This window comes from Lepidochelys kempii, chromosome 2 (assembly GCF_965140265.1).
Source record: "Lepidochelys kempii isolate rLepKem1 chromosome 2, rLepKem1.hap2, whole genome shotgun sequence".
NCBI classification, from domain to species: domain Eukaryota; kingdom Metazoa; phylum Chordata; order Testudines; family Cheloniidae; genus Lepidochelys; species Lepidochelys kempii.
In genome coordinates this window covers 56,126,939-56,150,099 of record NC_133257.1, presented here as the reverse complement: position 1 = coordinate 56,150,099, position 23,161 = coordinate 56,126,939, and the positions used below count along the sequence as shown (strand labels likewise).

At 40.2% G+C, this 23,161-nt stretch overlaps 1 long non-coding RNA gene across 2 annotated transcripts in view; it reads left to right on the top strand.

The window, feature by feature from the left end:
* Nucleotides 1-23,161, top strand: part of LOC140905889 (uncharacterized) — a 95,561-nt gene that overhangs the window by 38,696 nt on the left and 33,704 nt on the right. The gene's annotated exons all lie outside the window — the stretch shown is intronic.

Here is a 23,161-nt window from a genome sequence, read left to right as displayed (position 1 = left end):
TGTTTCTGTGTCCCGTTCACACTGTCATGGCTGCGTTGGGTCTACAGGGCTAGGAGGAGCAAAAAATGGATAATTATCCCTAAAGATAGCAGGTGCAACTTTGCATACACACAGGCAACAGATCTGATGAGTAAGCAAGTGTCATATTCCATAGTCTCCTTACAGAGTGGAACTAGTTAATCATTTCTTCCTTTACAACCCCATGCAAATCCCTGTCGTCTCTCGATTTTTGCTTTCCTCATCGAATACCCTTAGAGTATTCATGTGTATAAGATATAATAAGTTATTTTCCATGCTTTCTAAAAATTCTTCTCATCTTTACCATTCATAACTACCTCAACATTCATTCTTGCTATGATAAATAGGACTTTCTTAGTTGATGAATGGTTTGTACAGTCGTGACCATGGTAATAAATTATAACTTACTGGAAAAGTAAACATCAAGAAACAAAAACTTCACAGAAACAAAGAGAGACATTCATATCCACTATTTGTTGAAACGTATATTCCACATAGAAGAGGGACTAGGGGAGTGTTTATTACTAGAATAATGCTGAGACATTGAATAGAAAATAAACAAGAAGGGTGATGAAAACCTCTTGATTTCATTTTGCCATTAGATTTGCTCCCTTTCGCATTGATAAAACAACAAAATTTTGTTTCAAAAATTTGTCTGTAATAACAGGAAAAAATCACCAAACAAAGTGCCACAAAAATTATTTAAAATTATTCCAAGAAAAAGAAAAGCAAACTTTGAAGAAAATTTTATGAAACAACTTTGAGTATTGCAGCAGAGAATTCAGAATTAAGGTGGCTCTTGTCACCACCACAGCACTAGGACATTTATCGGCTTGGTGAGCAGTTACTCAGAAGCATAGTTCCATTTACTCCCGTGAGAAACTGCTCACCAGTGTAGAAGTAAAACAGGGGTGGTGTTGAGGGTAGATGTACATTGGTACAGCTGTGTGATGAAGCTTGTGCAATGGTTGTCTGAAAAGTACCTGGATGTACTTACTATCACAAACCCTAACTTTGCTAAACCTTTAAACAAAAACACATTGTCAGAACATTTTGGTTTAGCCTCCATATGAAAAACCATGTATTTTCAATATATTTGTAACAGATTTGTTGAAGGAATTGCACATATTTTTAATAAATCATAGATAATATTCTAATTGTCAGTACATTATATTATTGAATGACAACATAGATTAAATACATCAGAAATCCGTTCTCAACTAATATTGGATCCCCTGTGGACTATGAGGCCAGAAGCTAGTCTATGCTAAGGCCCTGATCCAGCAAAGCACTTAAAGCATTTGCGTCACTTTAGGCATGTCAAAAATCCCCTTGAAGTCTATGGGAATCCTTACACACTTAAAATGATGCATTTGTTTAAGTGCTTTGCTAGACTGGGGCCTACATCAAGCCATGTGGAAAAAAATGATTTGTTCCTGTGCAATGTTTTAAAGAAAACAAAGAAGATTTTGCTTTCATCAAAATATGTCTTCAAATGTTTTGGGGGTTTGTGTCAGAAAAGCCCAGGTCCAAAAGTTTTTGATGAAAACCCAAAAATAGAGTTGAAGATTGACTTTCCACATACATTTTCATTTTGATGAGCGAATCATTTTACATTGGAAAAAACAATTTTAAATTATCTTTTTCTACCCATTCAAGACCTCTTTCTGAAGCTACCATGAGAAAGAAGCTAAGGATTCCCACCTTAGGAGAATCATAAATTTACATAGAGCACTCCCTCTCAGTTGTCTGATCTTCCAGTTTCTCCTATTTCCAATTACTTCTACTTCCAATAGGTGAGTGAGACCATTCCTAGCTGTCTGAATTCATGCCAATAAACAGCAAGTGTATTCCTGCTGGAGCATGCCTATTTTATAGACTTGCATTCTGGCCTGGCCCAGGTGTCATCTCAGCTGCTAGAATTCTCCTTCTACCAGCCCAAATATACACTCCTATTTTGCCTGACTTCCAGATCCTGGAATCTTCATTTATCCCTTGGCTGTAACCTGACTGGTCTGTGCTAAAGATTTCCAATGTCCATGCACCCAAACCACTTCAGAACTTCCCAGTCCCTGCACTGTCTTCCCAAGCATGTATATCTCACCCACCACACAGCTGCCAAAACCATCTTCTATTCCCCTACTTTGGACATGTGCCCTGATTAATATTTTCCTCCTAGCTTCCAAAACCATCCAATAGATCCATGATGTGAGCCCTCATCCAATACACTGACTGGCCTCAGAATACACTGTTTCCAAATGTCATCTACCTAGAAAATGGTAGTGTTGCAAGGGCTACTGTTAAATGCACAACTACATCATAGTACAAGTTTATATGACACCAGTTGATGGAAGCAAGAACACTCACAGCCTGCTTCTCCACTGCCATACACTTCGTGTCATCATTTATATTGTGAAAAATGAATTCAAAGTATGTGTAAAACATTACTGGTCTAATCTGGTAGTATTTTACACTCATTTTGCACAGGTGGAAAGAGTTAGAGAATCAGGCCCTCAGTTAAAGGTGACACTCCATCCCTGTTCTGCCAAAATGTTCTCATTGTTCTCTACTTAGCAGGGAAGGAGAGCTAGTAATGGATGACATCAGGGAGATTTCAGTCTTCTCTAAAAATTTAACTGTGACCAGATGCTTAGCGCAATTAATATTCCAAAAAGGGGGAGGAACAGAAGCTAGATTAGGGAAAGAACAAGTTAAAATATTTTTAAAAATTCAGATTGTATTCAAGTTGGCAAGTCCTGATGAAATTCATCCTAGGGTACTTAAGGAACTAGCTGAAACAATCTTGGAAATATTAGCAATTATCTTTGAAAACTTATAGAGGACGGGTGAGGTCCCAGCTGACTGGAGAAGGGCAAATATAGTACATGTGTTTAAAAAGGGGAACAAAGAGGACCCAGGGAATTATAGGCTAGTTAGCCTAACTTGGATACCTGGAAAGATACTGGAAACAATCAGTTTGAAAGCATCTAAATCATAACAGGGTTATAAGTAATAGCCAACATGGGTTGGTCAAGAACAAATCATGCCAAGTGGATAGGGGGAAGCTGTAGATGTGATATAGATTTTTGAAATGATTTTGATATGGTCCCACATGATATTTGTGTAAGCATCTAGGGAAATACAGTCTAGATGAAGTTACTATAGGGTGGATACAAAACTGGTTGGAAGACAATACTCAAAGAGTAGTTATTGATGGTTTCCTGTCAAACTGGGGAGACATATCAAGCGGGATCTGGGAGGACTCTGTCCTGGGTCTGATACTATTCAATATCTTCATTAATAACCAAACTGTACTTGGCATACCCTTATTGAGGGACTCACCCTCAAGTAAACAGCACTCGCTAGTCAGGGGACATTGCTTCTAAAGCCCAGTGAGTTGAGAGAGGGTCGGGATAAGTACTTGTATGTTTGGGCCCTAGATACTATTTGACCATTTCAATCTCCACTATATAATATAAGAGCTAATTTAGACTCAATTGAGAGTCTTGTTACACAGTTCAGTCCTCAAGGGGGCCATTTAGGGATCTGGGGCAAACATTGGGGACTGGTCCTGCTTTGAGCAGGGGGTTGGACTAGATGATCTCCTGAGGTCCCTTCCAACCTTGATATTCTATGATTCATCCTGAGACATTGCAGAGCTGAAATCACTGATATCTAGGTCTAAGTGTTGGACCTGCTTTGGGACAGTGTCTCTGATGCAAGAGACTGCCTAGTGTGCACAGCAGTGAGGCTCCCCACTAACAGCTGAAGTCACTGAGAGCTGTTTTAAGTGGTGGAACCTGAAGACATCCTGGCAATTGGTCAGCAGGGTGACTGGTGGAGAGGAGTGGGGTGTGGTGATAGGACAGTTGGTGGAAAGGAGCTGATGAGTGAGTGCCTGGGTAGCAGTGTGAGTAAGGTGCCTTCTTACCACCTTCTCCACCCAGGGTGTGGCCTCATCTGGAGTACTATGTCAATTTCTGGGTGCTACATTGTACGAAAAATTGGAGAGTCAAGATGAGAGCAACAAAAATTATAAAAGATTTTGAAAACCTGACTTATGAGGAAAGATTAAAAAAGAGTATGTTTAGTCCTGAGAAAAGGAGGGACTTGATAACAATCTTCAAATATTTTACAGGGTGTTATAAAGAGGACTGTGATCAATTGTTCTCCATGGCCACTGAAGGTAGGACAAGAAATAATCTGCAGCAAGGGAGATTTAGGTTTGATATTAGGAAAAAAACTTTCAAACTATAAGCACTGGAATAGACTCCCAGGGGAGGCTGTGGAATCCCCATGACAGGAGGTTTTAAAGAACAGGTTAGACAAACACCTGTCAGGAATGATCTAAGTATACTCGGTCCCAACTTAGCATAGGGGACTGGACTAGATCTCTCAAGGTCCCTTCCATCCCCATATTTTTATGATTCTATGATTGCAGAGATCTCCAAGCATAGGAGATTTTATTTGATATATAGGTGAATATGTAGATCTAACAGAACAAGTAGTGAGTGTCAGCATAACCTTTGACTATCTTTAATTATTTTGATTGGTGTAACTCACCACCTTCATGCTGCTGAAATGTTTTCTTTTTGTACATTATTATCAGGTAGAAAGAAGATAATATTGAGTACTCCAAGATACCTGAATTACTGTCTGTGCATTTCACATAGTTTTTTTGTGGCTATTTGTTTTCATTCTGAATTTCCTGTTCAATTTTGGCATCTTAGTACATTGAACCCTAGGGTGCCTCCAGGCTATATCCTTAGCCCACTCTGCACAAGAAATTAAATGAAATGAAGAAAATGATTTCTCTCAGCCAGCTTGTGCTATCTGGGAAATGGGATTTCCACCACCCTGCTGATATGCAAGATGAAAACAAAAGGTTGACCAATATGAAAGCTAAAGCTTGAATATATTTTCAGTTCAAGTCTTTTCATGTCACAAAATGTTTTTAGAATTTTTTCTACCTATTGACTTATCAGAGTAAACAGCCCTTAGTTAATAATGCAGAACACATGGTCCTGTTTTGATAAGCTCATCCCCAGTGATTTATGTCATTCAGTTTAAACACTACTGCTAGTCATACATTTCTGCACCAAAATTTGGGCAGCTTGTGCTAATTTATAGTATACAAAGACTGTTTTGAGCCCTTTGGTCATCACTGTAGAAATGAACTGCAAAGTACAGTGATTTTAAAGACTATATAAAATCTGTCCTGTAAGTCTATCAGATAATATTATGCACTGCCATTCAGGAAATTCAGGTCTGGAGCTAGAAATGAGAAAGTCACAAAGGTGGTGCTTTCAATCTCATTTGGAGAAAGGAAGACAATGTGTGGGAAGGGGTGCAGCATGCATTTCAGTTTCAAACTTCTTGGCACCAGGTTATAGATCAGAGGGTCTTAACTATGAGATGAGTGCTGTGAGTTCTTTGAACACAAAGTGAAATGGTTGGTAAAGTTATAGAACCCCTACTTGTAGCAGCTAAAACAATGGCGATTAAGGGTGTGGTTGCCACTGGATAACCCAATGCTATTTAAAGTGTGATAGCATGAATTATCAGGGAAAAAAGGACCATTGCTAATACAACCTATTACATCATCGTCCCTGAAATCATTTGAGATTTCACAGCTGATGGGCAATGCACCTGGGTCACTGCCACTGTGTCATTGCAAATCGTTAAATAAAGGTTTTTACTCTTCTAAGTTAATATGTGGGAGAAATTCTAAAAGAAAAACTTAGAGCAGAAGGTCTTTAAAGCAAAGGAAATCCTCACATTGTTGCTACTGGAACTAAAGGCTCTTTAAGAAAGCATATTTACTGCATCCCATCCTGATATTGAGCTAATACATGTTTCTATACAAATTGTGTTTTATTTCTTTGAGCCTCTGTCTAAGCGATACTGAGCAAAACAGAAGTACAAATCCCTGTAGCTTAACTTTTTGTTATGGACAACAATTTTTTTTCTCTCTCTTTCTGTTAAATTGGAAGCAATTATGAGCTGTAGATGAAACAGAATGAAACATAAAAGCAAAGGTGTCAATTTAAAAATAAAAATAAAAGTGGGAACATGGTGAGAGTGACAACAACAACAATTATTTGTATAACAGAGCTCATCTACCTTGCTGTGCAGAAATATGGGTTTTCAGAATCTTTTTGCTAAAAGAACAAACTCTCACAATATATGCTAATTTTAGCAGTCTCCATTGAAAATGTAGACCAATATCTGGGTCTTCTTGTGTCTTTTCTTTTTCTTTGACTAATATTTGATATTGTTATTTATGATTATATTCTTCCTCCACCTTTACTCAGGCTGAGTAATACCTTTCTCTATGAGTAGGCCCACTGAAATCGATGGACCAGATTCTAATAACCTTGTTCATAGTGAGGACAGAGTAAGGTGTTACTGAACATGAGTAAAAATCTCAGAATCAAGCCCAGTAAATTACTACTCAATGGGAGTACGAGGGACAGAATCTGGCCCACTGTGAGCAAAATAAAATAAAAGCAGGATTCTTATTGGATATTTGTGGATATGTTTAGTTTACCACTTAGCACAAATTCATTTTCAATATACAGAATAATCCCTATTCTATAAGCAAAATCAGGATCCATTCATGTTTTTCAGTTACCAAAATTGCAAGGATTTAGAAACAATTGCATAAAAGATTTAAAATATATCGTATTAATTGAGATAGGCAAAAGGTTTGAAAGAAAGAATCCTCATCTTTACAGCATTAGTACTAGCTGAAAAGTTTAAAATGATGGCAAGGACATCTTGGTTTAAGAATTTGAAGTTTCATGCTAAACCCCTAATTCTTGTTTCACAGCAGTTTTAATAAACAGTATTTTTCCTTATACTGTGCTCTTCTGTACCTGCTGTGAGAGACAATAGACATTTGGGACTGAAATGAACACTAAACTGCAGGTCAGCTTGTATATGCTGATTCTTAGGATTATAACAAGAACTCTTCCTGAATTTCAGATTGAAATGCCCACTGAGATCTCATAAAGAACTATTTAAAGCCTCCACAATAACTTCGCAACAAAAAGGTCAAATAAGAATTGCAAGCAGAGAAGCTGCTGGAGATCAGCGACAAGATTGAAACTAAGGAAAATAAAACAAGCCAGAGACAACCAGCATGTTATCAGCCTCCCATCCAATCTGAGAGTTTTGATAAGCTGTGAATGTCCTTTAGTTAGTATGTAATTCTGTCCCTTAACATCTAGAGACGGTTTATTTTTATAAGCATATGTCCTTACTTCTATAGTATATGAACAACTTTAAGGTTCAAGTAAGTACTCTGTGAATGAAATAAAATTCACTATAGCTCTCTTAGGCTTAAGCATTAGTAACTCTACAAAATGTCATATGTTAAACTAGCTCAATTCAGACAACCACCCCAAACATCTAGCTGTTTAGATGAGCTATTCAAACCTTTTGATAACTCCCACACATAGGATGGGTCTCCCTTTTCACACATACCTCCTCTCCCTGATATGTCTGGCTCCCTCAGCCTACACTGTCTTCTTAGTTTTCAGAGTAGCAGCCGAGTTAGTCTGTATCCGCAAAAAGAAAAGGAGTACTTGTGGCACCTTAGAGACTAACAAATTTATTTGAGCATGAGCTTTTGTGGGCTACAGCCCACTTCATCGGCTGCATAGAATGGAACATATAGTAAGAAGAAATATATATACATACAGATAAGTTGGAAGTTGCCAACCACTCCCAGTCTCTATTGCAAAAGAATAAATGGACACAAATCTGACATCAGGAATCATAACATTCAAAAACCGGTAGGAGAACACTTCAACCTCTCTGGCCACTCGGTAAAAGATTTAAGGGTGGCAATTTTGCAACAGAAAAGCTTCAAATACAGACTCCAATGAGAAACTGCTGAGCTTGAATTAATATGCAAACTAGATACCATTAACTTGGGTTTGAATAGAGACAGGGAGTGGCTGGGTCATTACACATATTGAATCTATTTCCCTAAAGTTAAGTATCCTCACACCTTCTTGTCAACTGTCTAAATGGGCCATCTGGATTATCACTACAAAAGTTTTTTTCTCCTGCTGATAATAGCTCATCTTAACTAATTAGCGTCTCACAGTTCATATGAACAATTAGCTTAGGCTTGAATAAAGACTGGGAGTGGATGTGTAATTACACAAAGTAAAACTGTTTCCCCATGTTTATTTCCCCCTCTACTGTTCCTCACACATTCTTGTCAACTGCTGGAAATGGCCCACCCTGATTATCACTATAAAAGGTTTCCCTCCTCCACCCCACTCTCCTGCTGGTAATAGCTCACCTTACCTGATCACTCTCGTTACAGTGCCTATGGTAACACCCATTGTTTTATGTTCTCTGTGTATATAAATCTCCCCATTGTATTTTCCATTGAATACATCCAATGAAGTGAGCTGTAGCTCATGAAAGCTTATGCTCAGATAAATTTGTTAGTCTCTAAGGTGCCACAAATACTCCTTTTCTTTTTGCGGATACAGACTAACATGGCTGCTACTCTAAAACAGTTTGTATGGCAACTTCCAACTTATTTGTATGTATATATATTTCTTCTTATTATATGTTCCATTCTATAAATCCGATGAAGTGGGCTGTAGCCCACGAAAGCTTATACTGAAATAAAATTGTTAGTCTCTAAGGTGCCACAAGTACTCCTGTTCTTTTGTCTTCTTAGTGTTTGGTGCAGTGAGGCCCACATCGCCCCTGCCTCCATTGCCTTTTTATTTGCATGCCTTCTGAGGCTGTGCTTCCCACAGTACACGATGTCCACCTCAGCAGACAATATATTCATTAAACAGTAGCTGAGATGCACCTGAGAAATTTCCAGAAGTGTTAAAACAGACAATGGAATCTCTTACAGGTAATAGGGCCCTTAAATTGTGTTTGTTAAGACAGAAACAAGGAGTTACTGAGAGATAATAGTGGGTAACACAAGGACCCGTGATCACAAAGGCAAGATGGGTCAAACTGCATCTCAAAAGCAGAGGAAGTTTCTTTTCTTGCTAATTTCTAAGCTTGCTCTACCTGAGTGCAAGCTTCACCCAGGGGATGAATTAAGAAATGTCCAAAGTTGAAGGATCCCAGAAAACATGCACAGAAGAAAGGGGTCTTTCTAAATCAAAGGCTGATCCTGGCAGATCCCTAACTTCTGAACTAACATCACTATATTCCATACTCTGTGTTTGTATTTAAGTATCATAGACAGTGAATTTAGTTACAGTCTTGGCCACATAATAGAATTAGGGTTCCGTTAACAATTTCACTTCCCTTTAATAATGAATTTATTTAGATTATATTGGTCTGACTTTTACTGCTCTCATCCTGAATCTTGGTTTGTGGATCACTCTACCATTCTTAGTTTATTTTAATAGGCACTGTGACAGAACAGTTGAGTTGATCTTTGAGCTCATAGGGTCATTGGAAGATGCTTTGGTATAGATGCATTACTCAAATCATGCTGTTATTTGTTCTAATAAAACAAGCAAATTTCATTTAAACCACACTTACTTTTTTTTTTATTTAAGGTATAGTAATTATTGATGGAGCTGGCTTGCTAATTGGGTGTTCGGCAGCTCATTTTTTATTTTATATTAGGATAACGTGAAAAATGAATCAAGAGGGAAAAAAATAACACTTCATATCAGTGTCTATAGACCAAAAATCTTTTAAAAATCAATTTCTTTCAGTGCAATTTCTCTAAAATCCAGTAGGCTATGCTCATGGACTGATTTTCCAGCTGACTAGCAGGTAGCCATTATGCTCCCTAAATGTAAACATAGATAAGATGCTATTGAGTTTCAAAACAATGGCATAAACTGTTCTACACAGCCTTTCTTTCGATTATTAAAAATGTGCTTATTCCAGCAAATTCAGTTCGTATTTGTTGCTGACACAAGCCTCTGCCTCCATTCTTCGAGAGACTGACTGAGAAAGTTAACATACACTCACAGTGTATTATTAAGAACATTATTGTTGGGATCCAGAGAGAAGGCTAGAAGCTTCCCTTTACATTTGCCAGACAAGCAAATTCTTCTGAGTATGCTGTTGATGTTGTGTCTCAGTCCTTTCAAATCTCTGATACGGCGTCTCTCAGTCTCTTATGTCTCCTGATATTTGGCAGGCTGACTTTGGACACCTGGAAATGGAACACTCAGGACTGGAGAATGGAACACAGCCCATGGCTCTTATAGTTTTTTCTTGAAGATCCTAATCATTTGTTCGTGTAAAGTCTTTTTAGAATAAACTTCAGATTTCTGCAGTAACTTTGTCTCCCTCCATGACTGGAGATTACCAGTGGGTTTGTGGAATCTCCCCTTTAGCTTCTTGCCTCCAACAATCTGAATCCAGTTGATACGGCATCTTTGAGAGGAATAGTTACTTACCTGCTTCTCTGAAAATACCATTTGATAGAATTCCCATCCACATGCCTTGTTCCCCTTGGAGATGAGAAGTGTATAGTGGTTTCATATATTCAGTGTCTAAGGGCAAAGTTGTTGATGGCCTATTCACCTGTGGAGGGAAGTAAGGGGGCAAAAGTTTCACTATAGGTCATAGGACAGGCAGAAAGGGAGAGCAGCCTCTGTGGGGCCACTAATCCCTGACCCCCAGAAGTGGATTTGGAGTGGGCATCTACAGGGACTAGAGAGTGCTGAGCCAGCACCAGAGGGGGGAAGGAATCCGTTACTGGTAAAGATCGGTGGCAAATTACTTCCTCCACTTTCAGAGCCACAATTGCTTTCTCACCTTAGTCCACTCTTGGGGCTGTGCAGATGTGCACTGCCCCTTATCCAGTATTTTTTTCTGCTAGTATAGACTATCATATAGTTTTGAGGCATTGGTTACACTTAGAATTTGGGTAGCTATTAATTTTTGCTCGTCAAACAACTGAAACAAATTGTTCCAGACAATACTGAGGCACTGGCCATTGGTCTCCAAATGAGTCTGTCCTGTCTGTGCATTTCAAAGGGCCAAAAATCTTTGAAAGCTGGGGCAGTTCCAGCCTGTCTCACTCTAGTGAAACGAGACAATCCAACAACATTACATCATCCCGCTGGGTTGCACAGAGCTATAAGCAGGACACTGTCTTGCAGAATATATCTGGTTGCATAGCAGCTTTACATTTCATGCGTAATTTGAAGAGAAGAACAAAGCTAAACAAAGAATGCACAGTGACTTAAAGCGTTCGCTAATAAAAGAAGCAGCAACTCCGTGGAGTGTTTTCATTTGCTAATCAGTGTAAGTCAGTGACATGGTTCAGTCCATACACTTGCACAGGCAATACAATTTAACAACTAGGTAAAAGGTTTCAATACCAGGGAGTTGGCAGAGGTGTATTATACTGTTTTGTCATAGCACCAAATTCCTTCACAGAAATCAGGCTTCATAGCAAGATAATTGCAACCTATCTTTAAGGCAGTTTCAGATCCAGGGTATTATGAGAATGCTACTGAATCTTACACAGTGGGGGCAATTCTTGGCTCTGTCATGTTTAAAGATTACTCTGCTTGGGTTCAGACCTCATCCTGAGCCAGGAGAGGACAAACCTAAGCTGATGATGTAATTTAGATGGCATGTGAAGGAATTGCAATTCATCTCCTGTTAATTCTGAATTTATTGCGTCTGTGGATGAAGAAAGCAGAAATCTCTTCTTAGTGATGATGCTAAACCTCCCTGGCACTTAACCTCTATCGACTTGATGTGCCATCTAGAGAATGTTCTTTCATTAAGTTGTGTTTATACAGGGAAATTTAAGAAGCCTATTTTATTGTAATTATATTATACGTTCTAGTTATCAATGTAAATACAAAAACTGAAGGATAATTAATTAAATAATGCTACAGCATATGAAACTTCTCTGGGACCAGACGAGGAAGATGCCAAAAATCTTGCCAATCTATTAGTCATCACTGTCTGCCAAAAGTATAGCCGCAACTGCCCATCAGTTCCAAGATGGTGGAGTGGAAATACAGAAGCATCTCTAGAGCTTTCACATGTGGAAATCTGCAAGGCTCTGTCTTCCCTCTTGTTATATTCAACATTTATGGGAAACTGCTGTGGGAAATTGTGAAATGCTAGCAAGACATGATGCCACTCAGCTCTACATCTACTTTTCATACAATAATATAGTATCATTTCATCTGTCTGAGAGCCTAAGAGAGATTCACACTAGGACTCGGAACAGCTGGCTGAACTAAACATGGTGAGAACGAAGGTGATGTTGGTAGGCAAAGGAAAACACTATGATGTCAACCTTGATTAAGGGACAGACTCCCTCCATTTTCAAGATAGGGTGCAGTTAGGGTTCTTCTGAACTCTTCACTGTACCATCTGGCAAAAGCTGTCAAAAATGCTGCCTTCTACTTAAGGCTAGCTAAAAGACAGCACCTCATCCTAACAGACTCTGACCTGGTCACAGAGTCTAACACTTCTGTGATCTTCAGGCTTAATGTGTATCTTGGAATGAATGTGATGTCCCTGAAGAGGTTTCAGACAGGATTGTGGTCTTCCTTGAAAGCAACACCTGTCTAGGTGAGCACATCAGCACAGTGCTCCACACACTGCCGTGGCTTTCCAGTGAATATCAAATTCTTCGTTGAGTGATTGCACATGTCCATTCCACTGCAAGTGAGTGCATGTCCAGTGGATGGTTGTCAGAGATTTTTTCCCTCAGAGGTACCCATCAGGATGGTTTGAGTGCCATCTGCTTCCGTGTCCCATTGTGTGCAGGTATAAAGGGTGGAGCCACTCCCTGCTGCTCTCCCTCAGTTCATTCTTACAGCCTGGAACAGTTGTTGGAGTAATTACAGCCTTGTTACTGCAAGGTCTTTCCTCATTTCTTGTAAAATATACCCAGTTTTATTTAGAGTAGTCTCATAGGTAGAGTTTTAGATAGTCTATAGTTAAGGTAATAGTAGTTATAAGATTCAGTACTGGGACCCCATCTTCCCTCCCCACCACAGCACAAAGGGCGAGAGGAGATACTATGTCTCCTCTAAGGGATTTGAGCACATATATACACATCCCCCTCCGGGCTCTTGAGCAGTTGCCACAGCTAATGAGCAGGAAAGGCAGGGGCACCAGGCATTGGCACCAAGAGAACAGGACTCAAAGAATCTGGACCTTTTTGGTAGAAAACTTTGTTCTACATGGGGATTGCATTTTCCGATTGCAAATTAGTAGGAACTCGTTGGTCACTATGACTTCCCTTTGTGCAATAACGTATTGAAGTTCAGGGACAGATTACTGAATGATTGCAGACCGGAATTCACTACGATGGTGGAAGAGGGCAAGCTAGTGGCCAGAACAGCTCTTCCAGCCAGCTTGGATGCAGCTGAGTCAGCAGCTCAAGCCATAACTATGAGAAGAAGTTCACAGCTGCAGTTGTCCAGCCTACCTCCAAAGGCCTGCAGATCGTCCAAGACCTCCCATTTGAAAATGTTTCTCTTATTTCAGACAAGACAATTGATAGTCACCATAGTCTAAAGGATTCCATGGAAATGCTGAAATGCTTGGAATCTATACACCATTGACAAAATGCAAGAAGCTCCAGCCACAGTAGACCCACTGATATCTGGTTTTAGACCTCGATCCTAAGATCTGTTGAGAAAAGGGGCAGAAATTATAGGAGGTCACCACCACCTCCCTCCTCTTCTGTAACCGCAGATTCCTCCCATCCAGTGACTTCATCCAAACAAGAGTTTTGATGCATAGATCAAATCCAATCTACCAGTCCACAGATTACTATCTGTTCCTACCCCCCTATTCATCCCAGTTTCTAAGTGCTTGGTCCCACATCACGTCAGATTAGTGGGTCTTAAGTATGGTGGATTTGGGATACGGAGTCGTTTGTTTCTTTTCCTCTTTCCCATCCCTCCTCAGGGACCAATCTCATAAGACCATCCATCATTGGGAGAGCCAATCTCTCCTTCAAGTGGGGGACATAGAGGAAGTTCCTCTAGGGGAGGGGAATCTTTATTCTGAAAGCAAAAGGCAATCTCAAGTCTATCTTCAATCTAAAAGAGTGAAACAAATTCCTGAAGAAAATAGAACTCCTTATGGTTATCCTAGATTCTATTATTCATTTCCCGGAGCAAGAGGAATGGTATGCTGCCCTCAGCTTAAAAGATGCTTACTTTCACATGGCAATCCACCAGAACCACTGGAAGTTTCTCAGGTTCATGGTCAATGGGGATCTGCAACCAATTTACAGTGCTTCCTTTGGGCCTGTCAGCAGCTCCTTATATTTTCACCAAGTGCATGGTGGTAGTCACAGTGTTCCTTCAAATGTCCAGCATCCCTGCACTTGGTGAAAATATAAGGAGCTGCTGACAGGCCCTTACCTGAAGTATTTCCTTACCTGAAGACTTGCTGGTGAGCGGCTGGTCCAAGTCTCAGGTACTGTCCAGTGTAGCCATGATCCAGTCTACCTTCTACAATCTGGGGCTTCTATTCTAGGTGTAGTCAATTATTTTTTCTCAAGTCTTGATTTCTTTGTCAAGGTATAGTAAAGGGTCCAGAATCCAGAGAAACATTTTTCACACCACAATAACAGTAATAATAATAATAATACGTAAATAAAAAGATTTCATGGTCCATTCAAAAGTGTCTGGTGGTCTGGATTTGGCCCTGGTCTGCCTATTGACTGCCCCTGTCGTAGTGAATGTGTACAAATCAATTCTGAAACCAGTACAGAGAATATAATTTATTGGAGCAGTCCTGGCATCTACAAAGGTTATAGCATTTCTGCCACAATCAAGGTTCAAAATGCTGTGGGGCTTAATTTGGGAACAAAAAACACATCCTGTCATCACAGAATGTAGCTGCCTCAAGCACCTAGGGCACATGGGAACATGCTCCTATGTAATGTAGCATGCCAGACTGCACCTCAAAAGGCTACTAGGATGGTTAGTTTAGGTGTATTCCCCAGGCTGACATCGCCTAGACATGGTGGTTCAATTACCAATGCTAGTATTGTCCTCCCTTGACTGGTGAACAGACCCTCTGAAAGATTGTATGGGGGTTCATTTCACTCCCCTGCAACCAATGCTCATTTTAGTCACAGGTGTATCCTCCTTCCCTTGGTTGGGTGCAGACATGAGGTCACTGCAGACTCCGGGTCTTTGGTCTTCCCAGTATCTGAAGGCTCATATAAATGTCGGCGAACTGAGAACTGTCCATCTTGTGTGTTCAGCCTTCCTTCCACATATCGAGTAAAAAAAAATCTGCTAGTGTTAACAGACATCACAGCAACTATTTTTTATGTAAACAGACACGGAGGAGTGTGTTCCACCCAGTTGTGCCAGGAGACAATTCTCCTGTGGGAGTTCTGCATAGTCAACTCCATTCACCTCAGAGCTGCTTGCCTTTCAGGGGCACAAAGTATGCAGAATCTCAGTTGAGCAGGTCCTTCACCAATCACCATGAATGGTCACTACATCCGGATATGACCAGATTCATTTTCCGACTGTGGGGGATTCCCCAAGTGGACCTGTTTACAACAAGGATGAACAGAAAGTCAGCCCAGGTTCACTGAAAAAAGCATTCCTGCTTCCCTGGAAGAACACCCTACTCTAAGCTTTCCTTCTGATCCTGTTGCTCTCCAGAGTCTTATCTAAGATCAATCAAAACCATGCTCACCTTATACTTATAACATCTGTGTGACCTAAGCAGCACTGGATCTCAACCCTCCTCGCCTGTCAGTAAGATCTCCACTCTCTCCCACTGGATCCAGATGGGTCCATCCCAGGACCATGGCCGCCTCCTCCACCTGAGCCTGTAGTCCCACCATTGACAGCATGGATGCCTCTTGGCTAACACTATTAGAAAAGGCTTGCTTCAAGGAACATAGGAACATAATGATATTATAATGGCCATACTGGGTCATACGAAAGGTCCATCTAGCCCAGTATCCTACCTTCCAACAGTGGCAAATGCCACGTGCTTCAGAGGGAATGAACAGTACAGGTAATCATCAAGTGATCCATTCTTTGTTGCTCATTCCCAGCTTCTGGCAAAACCAAGGCTACGGACACCATCCCTGCCCATCCTGGCTAATAGGACAAGCAAGAAGTATTTCTAAATAGTAGAGAGTATATACCTGGCTAAATGGAAGCCTTTTCAACTAGAAGTATATACCTGGCTAAATGGAAGCTTTTCCCCACCTGGTTCTGCCAGAAAGGTGTTCATCCAGAGCAAGCCCCCATCCTTCACATGTTGGACTATCTCCTGTACTGAAAAAGCATGAAGGTATAGCAGTGAGCTGTAACAAGGTTCATTTGGCAGCTCTCTCAGTTTTCCATTCATCAGTGAATAACAGATCTCCTTTTTGCAACCTCATCGCTATCAGGTTTTTGAAGGGGCTGGACAGAATATACTCAGAAGTATAAGAACCTGTGGGATCTCAACTTGGTATTAGCAAAGTTAATGGGGCCACCCTCCAAACCACTCATGACTTGTTCTTTACTCCACCTCTCTGCGAAGGTGGCACTTTTTATCACAATTACTCTGGTGAGGAGAATGGGTGAGTTGAGAACTCTGGTAAGAGAGGCTCCATATATGGTTTTCTATGAGGACAAGGTTTACGTTTGCCCTCAGCCAAAGTTCATGAGAAAAGTGGTTTCCAACTTTCATATCAATTAGACAATCTATTTGCTGACTTTCATCACGAAACCTCATGCTCAAAGACATGAAGAAAAGCTCCACTCTTTAGATGTCAGAAGAGGTTTAGCCTTTTATCTGAATGAGACTAAATAATTTAGGTCATCATCATAATTGTTCGTTGTGGTGGCAGAGAGAATGAAAGGTCACCTGGTATACCTCCTGGATTTCTTCGTGTATTAGTTTGTGTTACCATTTGGGTAATATCACTCCATCAGCTAGAGGGCTAGCCCATTCAAATAAGAAAAGGAGTACTTGTGGCACCTTAGAGACTAACCAATTTATTTGAGCATGAGTTTTCGTGAGCTACAGCTTACTTCATCGGATGCATACCGTGGAAACTGCAGAAGACATTATATACACACAGAGACCATGAAATAATACCTCCTCACACCCCACTGTCCTGCTGGTAATAGCTTATCTAAAGTGATCATCAAGTTGGGCCATTTCCAGCACAAATCCAGGTTTTCTCACCCTCCCCCCCCACACACACAAACTCACTCTCCTACTGGTAATAGCCCATCCAAAGTGACCACTCTCCCTACAATGTGCATGGTAATCAAGGTGGGCCATTTCCAGCACAAATCCAGGTTTTCTCACCCCCCCCCCATACACACACAAACTCACTCTCCTGCTGGTAATAGCTTATCAAAAGTGATCATCAAGTTGGGCCATTTCCAGCACAAATCCAGGCTTTCTCACCCCCCCCCTTTTTTTTTTCGGGGACACACACACACATACAAACTCACTCTCCTGCTGGCAATAGCTCATCCAAACTGACCACTCTCCAAGTTTAAATCCAAGTTTAACCAGAACGTCGGGGGGGGGGGGGGAAGTAGGAAAAAACAAGGGGAAATAGGCTACCTTGCATAATGACTTAGCCACTCCCAGTCTCTATTTAAGCCTAAATTAATAGTATTCAATTTGCAAATGAATTCCAATTCAGCAGTTTCTCGCTGGAGTCTGGATTTGAAGTTTTTTTGTTTTAAGATAGCGACCTTCATGTCTGTGATTGCGTGACCAGAGAGATTGAAGTGTTCTCCGACTGGTTTATGAATGTTATAATTCTTGACATCTGATTTGTGTCCATTCATGTACATTCATCATCTGCAGCTTTCCTGGCTCAAATTCCTGTTCTGGACATTTACAAAGCACCCATTTGGGTTGTCAGTGCACATGTTTGCTTCTCTTTAAACTATAGCCCATTAATCGAGGGATGATGCCAGATTCGGGCGTGTTGTTCAAATAGACAAAGGGACCACCACCAGATCAATCTGCTTCTGAGTCACCTACAGTGGCATGGACATGTATGATCACTTGAAGAAGAAGAAATGCTTACCGACCTTTCTGTAACTGTTGTTCTTCGAGGAGTGTTGCACATGTCCATTCCGTGGCCCTCCCTCCTTCCCCTCTCTGCTGGAGTCTATCCAATAAGAAGGAACTGAAGGTGGTTGGGAGCAGCTACACCCTTTATACCTGCATTCAGGGGTGCATACACCTTGTGTTATAGTGTATATTCAGCCTTTGTCAGTTCAGCGTGCCACCTTGAGGTCAGAGTGAAACTTCAAGTATCAGCTTGTGGCACAGTGTCTCTTTTTTAATATATCATTGGTGTAGGGACTTCAACCATACCTTTCCGATGCTAACCTCACTTGGATCCAGGATTTTATATCCTCCAGGCCAGAGGACTGCAAACACCCTATTTGCAGACTACTCATGAAAAGTATCTAAAAGCTTCCACTAGCGCAGAATGTAGTGACCCTTCTCTTCACTGGGGCAATTCACTATAAGTGTAAAACACAAATGTTCTGTGGTGTACTCTTGGCACCTGTTCATGTCCAACCGCAATTCAAGATGCTGGTTATTAAAAACATCAGTTGCCTGATTGCCAGTTATGTAAAAGTTCATCTCTGACTCTGTCCCATTTCAGGAGTTAGGAACCACTGGATCACTCTCGCTGCCAGTTCAGGTGGACTTCTCTAGGGCTGATGGCAGGATATTCTCAGTGGAACAGGACCCATGCCTCTGCTCCCTCCAGCAGTCTTCCAGGACTCACACTTGGCATGCTCCAGGTGTATTTCCTTGGAAAGGCTTTTGAATGTCTTGTAGATCAATTAAATTGGTAGGATAATAGGTCTGTGTGTGTATAAGATGAGGTGGAGTTATAAAGCCTTTAAGATTAAAGGCTTATATTTTTCTATTTTAGAACTGATCATATTTAATAATGAAAGGCATGCTGATGCTGTAAAAGTCATGTTGGTGCCATAAAATTTATCTCTGGTGCAAGTAAATTAAAGCTTGTATGGGCCTACACCAAGGATGAATTTGGCCTGCTGGGATGGACTCCAGACAGCTGGATTTTCATCAGATTCCAGTTATCCAGTGAATAAATATAAATTAAACATTTCTTACATCTGAACAGTCAAGTTAGAAAAAGAATTCAGTTATATAAAGTGATCTTTCATAAAACTTGTTAGACACTACATTCATTACCATTATTGTTATTTACAGTTATTCCACTTTGTTCACTCAGAGCTCTCATGGGTGGGTTTTGGAATCCTAGAAAGCTCATACTCTAGAACCCTAGAATTTTTGTTTTTTTTCCCTTTGGCTTAAATATCCTTTTTTCAAAAACCTGCCATTTTTAAAATGTTGAAATCTTTGTGGATTAATTTAGATGCACTGAAAGGGAAAAAAACAGTCTTTGTTTTGGTTTTTTGCAAAAATGGGTTTGAAATAATATCATCCTATGTCCAATATATAGAATAATGAAAAGCAGTTTCTTTTCCTTAGTTCAGCTGTTGTATTTCACCGCAGTAGAGGTGAGGACTGAGGATTTCCAACCACCCACGGAGACAAATTAAGTGTATAGGTTGGGTGAGTCATAACAACTACCCAACCTTTCCACTTGAGCTTCCAATTCATACTCATGTTGTTCTGAAATCTACCCAATATTAAAAAAGGAAAAGAAAAGCAGCTGGATTAAGTTTTAGCGTCTTACAGTGACCTATTCTTTAAGAGGAACACACTATTTTCATCTTAACCAGTTCCTTGAGAAAACCTCTGACTTTGGCATTGTAAGACTTTTATGAAATAAGATAGGCCATCTCATTAACTCACAGAGGTTTGTGCCACTACTCTCACCATTTCTATTCAGAGCAAGCATCATTAATCAGCTTTCCATTAATATGTGTGGCTGTATCTTGGCAGCAGCATTCAAATTACTCAGGGCTAACAATTTAGAAATATCCTCACCACTGCACTGAATGGTGATTTATCATTACTGCAAAGGGAGTTAATTAGAGCAGAACCATAGGTGTCACAATATAGTAATATTTTAATGAGTTTAAAAATTCTACAAAAATATCTACATAAAAGTTTGATGACAGGTTGATGTAGTTAAATTGACTCTCACTTTTTCAAACTTTGAAGGGTAGACAGTTTCAGGCAATGTTTCAAAATCAAATCTTGTTTAATAATGCTCTGTACCATAATTACAGTTGAATAATGGAAATCAATACAAAGGCTGGAACAGGAGCTACAGAAAATGATCCTGGTTGAATCATTCATTAGTGTAATCTTTTATGTAGTATGTGAATAAAGCAGCACTAAGTGGTCTTTTGTAGTTTTCTTAAAAGAGTACCATTAATAAAGCTGCAACCTGGCAGATATTTTCACAACTGTGATCTAAAATATTTGTATTTCTTTAAAAAACATGTCAATTTCAAACCAAAGCCTACTCTGCAAGATGAATTGAGCTCCCTTAATAAATCATCTAGTCTTTCATGCATAAAATCATTTTAACATGAATGGCAAAAGATAACAGATTATTACACCAAATCAAAAAAGAAGAATGTATACCTATATTTTCCAGGAAATATGTTTCAGTGGGATTCTTTGTGTCTACTTAACTCGTCTCCTTTTCATGTCCTACTGCTGAAAGTTTTATGTAATAAAATACAGTTCAAGTGAAAGGAAAGTCTGATCACTGGCAACTTGGCTTTTGCCTCTGACAACATATGGGACATAGAAAAACACAATGGGTGCCACTTTGCATCAGTACTGAATACTGAAAATAAAGAAGACTGGGGTTGGCAGGAGAACAATAAGAAAATGGTGCAAAGGCATTAAAAAGGAAAAGAAAAACAATTTAAAAAACATTTGCCTAATTACTGCATTATCACACTGGATATAATTGCGATGCATGGCCCTATACTGACACCTAGTGTTAGTGGTTAGACTGCAGTGGTACAGTAAAGATGGGCAGGTAGTGAAATTTTAGACCACATACCTAAGAAAACATCAACAAAATATCTTTGGGATGTCTGACCCACAGTGAGTAAGTGAAACCAACGGTCATATTGTGGAAAGTTCACAAAGGGCTGGGAGGTAGAATGACAAAGCTCACAAAAATTGTAAATATAGTATGGACTGTACAAATAGGCTAGGAACCTGTTTAAAATTCAGCAAAGCATGAGCTCTCCCTCTCTCGCTTTCACTCTCTCTCTCATGCAGAACATAATCTGACTCAACCTAGAGTAGTCACCATAAAGAAGTCAACATTTACCCATAGTTACTACACAGAAGCCTGATCCTGCACCCAGTGAAATCAACAGCAAAACACTGAGACACCACAGTTATATCATTTTTTAAATTAGGGGAATACTGAAATATCTCATATACCACTATGTGGTAACTATTGGTGATCAGCCTCTCTTCAGTACAGTAAGCATTTAAAGGTATCCAAACTCCTTTAGCTCATAACTGGATTGCAATTTGTTTTTCAATACAGCAGAAGTTTGACAATGTCAATCTTAAACCAGGTTTCAGAGTAGCAGCCATGTTAGTCTGTATTCGCAAAAAGAAAAGGAGTACTTGTGGCACCTTAGAGACTAACAAATTTATTTGAGTATAAGCTTTCGTGAGCTACAGCTCACTTCATCGGATACATTCAGTGGAAAATGCGGTGGGGAGATTTATATACATAGAGAACATGAAACAATGGGTGTTACCATACACACTGTAACGAGAGTGATCACTTAAGGTGAGCTATTACCAGCAGGAGAGCTGGGGGGGGGAGGGGGACACCTTTTGTAGTGATAATCAAGGTGGGCCATTTCCAGCAGTTGAAAGAACGTCTGAGGAACAGTCGGGAGGGGAGTGGGGAAATAAACATGGGGAAATAGTTTACTTTGTGTAATGACACATCCACTCCCAGTCTCTATTCAAGCCTAAGTTGTTTGCAAGTTAATTCCAATTCAGCAGTCTCTCGCTGGAGTCTGTTTTTGAAGTTTTTTTGTTGAAGAATTGCCACTTTTAGGTCTGTAATCGAGTGACCAAAGAGATTGAAGTGTTCTCCAACTGGTTTTTGAATGTTATAATTCTTGACGTCTGATTTGTGTCCATTTAGTCTTTTGCGTAGAGACTGTCCAGTTTGACCAATGTACATGGCAGAGGGGCATTGCTGGCACATGATGGCATATATCACATTGGTAGATGAGCAGGTGAACAAGTCTCTGATAGTGTGGCTGATGTGATTAGGCCCTATGATGGTGTCCTCTGAATAGATATGTGGACACAGTTGGCAACGGGCTTTGTTGCAAGGATAGGTCCAGCGTTGAATATTTTAAAAAATACCCTTTTTTCTCTTTCCAATAAGTCTTTCCTAGAGCACCAAAAATACAAAGAGTAGGTACTCATTCCTTATGACAGTGTGACGGGATCCCGAGGGTGCAGCCTGGACCTTGGGACCACTGTGCTACCTTAACTCTCCAGCCTGAGCTGTCTCTCACAATGCGTTGCTAGTGACAGCAGCAAACCCCTCCACTCAGCACAATAGCAAGTGGAGCGCCACACCCAGCTAGATTGCATGAATGCTATCAGAGCCACTCATGAATTACACAGAGAAAGGCACCAGCTGAATTCCCCCAACTTCCAGCACTGTACCTCAGGAATATACCATCTTTCACTGCTCAAGGCGAGCAATGCAAGTTTATTAATTGGTTCACCACTTCATCAATGGAAAGTGGATATACACCAGCCTTTGTAAACCTGAGAAGATTTACCAAACACTTCAGGCAAACTCACTGGTAAAGATAAACAGTAAGACAAGTTTGTTGACTACAAAAGATTTTAAAGTGATTGTAAGTGATAGGCAAAAAGTTAGAGTTAGTTACCAAAATAAAATATAAGTACTCAGTCTAAACTCTCAACCCTATTAGACTGGGCAACATCTAGATTAAGCGGCTTTTCTCATCCCACTGTATATTGCAGTTCAGAGTACACAGGTTTCACCCTTGAAACCTGGGCCAGTCTCCTCTGTTGGAGTCTTCAGTCTTCTGAGCATCCTTGTTGCTTGCAGCAAAGGTGGGGAAGGGTGAAAGGCCAAGCGTGGGGCCACAGTGTTCTGTTTTATACCTTTAGTCAATGTGCTTGGAGAACACAAGTCCAGGCA